We start from the raw sequence: 4,452 nt of genomic DNA on the forward strand, positions 1-4,452 counted from the left end.
GGAAATCGCGATTCATTCGATTCTTAGCGTTTTAAATCGATTACTATCCGAGAATGGCGATTCACGATTAAAAAATCATGTTTCAAGATTGATGCTTATGAATTGACAGGTTTTGTTATCGATGCATCGAGAAAACAAGTGAATCGTTACACCCCTATAAAATATGGTCGCCCTAAATGGCGTTCATGCATGCACAAAACTACTAGGATGGTATCCTTATGATTCAAAGACATACCGTGAAATTAATGTTGAATTGCTTTGCTTGTTAAGATAATGTAAACCTATGAGGCAAGAGAAACTTAAAAGCATATTCATATATCTTAAAACTTCTGGTTACATGTGCCTAAAGTCTTTACAATAAAATCCATGCAAAAGTTAATATCAGATCATTTTTTAATACAGTATAGGATGTACTGAATATTATTCAATTTTAGGCAAAACAGAAATACAACAAATATAATATCACATCTCTGTCATATAGGCAAAAAAAATCTTACAAGATAACACGATGTAACCTCGCTCTCACTTGAGGGTATTGGACCTGGAACATCCCTGAAAGGCCCTTGAATTTGAAGTTAAAGATAACAGAGAATAGAAAATTAACAGTGCAAGCTAGTGTTAGAGGCCTTATTTGCTTTTTGTTAATTGTATAATAAATAAAAAGAAAAGAAAAAGTATACAAAAAGAACAGAGACACTAGTGTTAGTAAATTCAGGATTCAAGTTTTTTTTTAATTTGTCACACACAATTATATAGAGCATATATAACCAGCAGTGAAATGTGAGTAAGGTCCGCTCTATGGACAGTATAATTATTAAGAATACAAAACAGATGAAAATATACATAAATATTGCTATGAAAGATTGAAATAAAAGTAAACAATAAAAATATAAGAATAAAGTATAAAAAAAGATATACTGTAGAATTAAATATATAACGGAAAAAAATGTGCATGAAAGTAAACTGTAGTCTTAAATATTAAGATACACAGGGATGTACAAGAGGCAATGTGCAAATAGGTTGACACTGTCAGTATGTCAAAGTAAGGTAGTGAATGATGAAGATCTTACTGATAAAGTGAACATTAAGTGGAGACAAGAAGATGGTTTTGGTTTTGAGTTTAGGACCCTGATGGCCTGGGGGAAGAAACGCCTCCTGAGTCTCTTGGTTTTTGCCATCAGGCTACAGAAGCGCTTACCAGATGGCAGCAAAATGAAAAGATGGTTACTGGGGTGGATGGAGTCCTAGATGATTTTAGCAGCTCTGCTTCTGCAGCGTTTGAGGTAGATGTCCTGCAGAGAGAGGAAAGCAGACCCGGAGATGCACTCAGCTAAGCACACAACTCTCTGCAGGGCTTTGCAGTCTTGACTGGAGCTGTCCCCATACCACACTGAGATACACTGAGTCAATACACTTTCTATGGCCCCTGAATAGAAAGTTTTCAGGATTGCTGGTGTGACCCTGAATTTCCTCAGCTGTCGCAGATGGTACAGTCTTTGCCTGGCTTTATTAACCTGAGTTTGAATGTGAGTAGTCCAAGTCAGGTCCTCGGAGATGTTTACACCTTAATAAGGTGTAAACATTATAGAGTGCAAGTCTTAATTAATAGAGAGCAAGTCTTAAAGGGGAAAGTATGCATATATATATATATATGCTCATACAGCTCATTTTTATCAGTTCTTTTGTCTTTGGGTTGTTATATTTCTCACAGATTTCTGCTCGTTTTAAATCAGATACAGATAAAGTAGGACAGTAAAGATTACATTCATATGAATGCATTATGCTGGGTACACACCAAAATATTTTTGACATCTTATAAGATTTTCAAAATGTGATAGACCACAAACATGAGGATAAAAAATCCTAGATTTAACCATTTTGCTCCTATAGTGTGTGGTGTGCCATGATGTGACAAAGACAGCACACCACACATGAACAGATTTTCAACCAGAGTCTCGACTGCAAACACAGGAAATCTCCCTAAATCTGGCAAGACTTCAGAAAAAGCATGGTGGACGATATGCAGGAAGAAACTGCAATGATAGTGTTTTGAATGATTTTTTACATGACACAAATAAACATTCGTGCCGTTGCCACAAATCAACAAGCTGATCCTCCATCTCTGCTGTCCACATCAATGTCACTTTGTGCTGCACCATGACTGCTTCCGTCTTCCATCATCTCGCTTTCTGATTGGATATTGTTTCGTTTCAGGTGATAATCTCCAGAGCATGCGTGTGTTTGTCCTCGGAGTTTCCCCCACACATCAGGATGTCTGATCGTAAATATTAAACATGTTTAATATTTAAGTTTCGTGATCGGGGCGGCTCCGACATTCTTCCGATCAGGTTCTTACACTCGTAACACACCTCACACCAAGACAAATTTTGATGAGATAATCTGCGGAACCATCAAGATAATCGGGACATAGCTAGGATTGTCAGAAGGGGCGAAATCCACCCAAAATCAGCCGATTATCTTTTGGTGTGTACCCAGCATTAGTGAGAGCGATTGAATTTGTGTGAATTAATTGTACCTGGCAGCATCTCTCTACTAGTGAAGCTGTGGGATTTAGTTATTAGGAAACTAAATTAGGGCGGGTTAGTTGAAAACATCGGTCAGGTGCGGGTTGTTTATACATTGACCCGCGCATCACTGATATATATATATATATATATATATATATATATATATATATATATATATATATATAATAGAATAGAGTGGCAAGAATTAGAGGGTCAGATAAAGCTGGAAGAGATGTGTTTTAAGCCGATTCTTGAAGATGGCTAAGAAATTTGTGCTTCTTTGGGATGGCACAATAATGCATCTTTTAATTGCAGAACGCAAGCTTCTATCTAGAGGCACATAAGTCTGAAGTAACGAATTTAAGTAAAGGAGTGCAGAGCCAGTGGTGGATTTGTAGAAAAACATCAATGCCTTGAATCTTATTGCTAGCAGCTTTTGGTAGTGCAACTTTACATACATTCTTCACTGTTCAGATATATTGAGTGTGCCTTAAGTGTGTAAAGTGTTAATTTTTGACAGCATTGTATATCAATCAAATACCATAGATAGAGAATCAGTATGAGTTCACAAATGAACAGAAATGATACTTTTATGCTTTTGGCAGATGCTTTTATTTGAAGCGACTTGCTTTGCATTCAAGCTATACATTTAGTTTGTTTTTATAATATTGAACTGCATTTTGCAAAGAAAGCTTAAATTAAATGTTTTTGCATTTATATCCAAACATATGTGTGATATAGCAATATTTTTTAATGAATGATTAAAATCAATATTTTAACGCAACCTCCTTTGGATCCTCACTACCACTGCATTGGAATAAAATACAGCGCTCTTTAAAAGCAGGGTTGTGGATATGTGTTCTCTTTAATCTTTTGATGTCCATAGTGCACAGGTTGTCTGTTCTCACATTTAACGAAAACATTATATTTGCCTGAAGTACAACTGGTAATGATACACTTTCCATCTATTTCCACAGAGCTTTTAACACGATACACTTCAAAGAAATCTGTACTTTTGGTATAGTTCCCTGAAACACTGCCGGAGCCGTTACAGATTTGTTTTATGTTTTTCTCACTGCTCTTGATGAAAGATTGTATTTCAGTTCTTCCACAGAGTTCCTTTTCAAATAAATATTTTGCCCAAACATGTCCATCCTTGGTTTTAAATGTAGTTGAGAGAATGTGTTTTCGCCTGAATTCATTAAAGTCCTGACAGTCTGCTCCATCACTGAGAGCCAGAATGAAGAGGATCGAGAGAAGAGCTGCAGATCTCATCCTGACACAAACAAGAGAAAAGAGCAGGTTGAGAAAGTCAGCATTTACTATGAGAGCAAACAGCAGCTGTGAGAACAGAAGTTAGCAGTGTTTACTATGGTTTGAATGTCTAATCGTCCAGACAAACAGTTGAATGTCATTGACAGTGTTAAACTGTAACACAATAAAAAGTGCTTGTTGTTTTCGATCAAAATATCTAGAATACTGTTGGATGTTAAATTTTCATTTGGGGGCCCCAAAGCAAGACAATGCTCTCTGAATTTCACTGAAACAAAGTATATTCTGTGTGTCTGGAATGTTTCTTTTTTTATCATTTTTCAATCCTCATTGTCTTTGAATCAGCTGTTGTTTGGGTGTTTTCAGTGGATTTATGAAGTCAGTTCTCATCAGGTTCATACTAATGGAGACAATCATAATAACTATCTAAATAACCAGAATCACACACAATGCTCAACAAAATTATTACATGAAGAAAATTAAGGCAAGAAAAATAAAAATACATTTTTGCTTCATTTAAAGATTAAGCAGATTTACCTTTGTGTTGTTCTTGAGCTCGTGTAAATGAAGGAGTCTGGTCTGAGTCTGGTCTAGAGTTCAGAAAGCATCAGAAGTGTTAGAGATGCTGGCTGGACTGATGTTTGTTAGGCTG

General features: G+C 36.1%; 1 long non-coding RNA gene across 1 annotated transcript; it reads right to left on the reverse strand.

The window, feature by feature from the left end:
* Positions 1-3,374: 3,374 nt before the first annotated feature.
* On the reverse strand, positions 3,375-4,452 carry LOC132144601 (uncharacterized). Its single transcript, XR_009434358.1, has 2 exons — positions 4,338-4,452; positions 3,375-3,804 (listed from the first exon to the last, which is right to left on the reverse strand). It is a non-coding gene; the product is annotated as an uncharacterized LOC132144601 (long non-coding RNA).

Source organism: Carassius carassius, chromosome 8 (genome assembly GCF_963082965.1).
Source record: "Carassius carassius chromosome 8, fCarCar2.1, whole genome shotgun sequence".
In the NCBI taxonomy this organism is placed as follows: domain Eukaryota; kingdom Metazoa; phylum Chordata; class Actinopteri; order Cypriniformes; family Cyprinidae; genus Carassius; species Carassius carassius.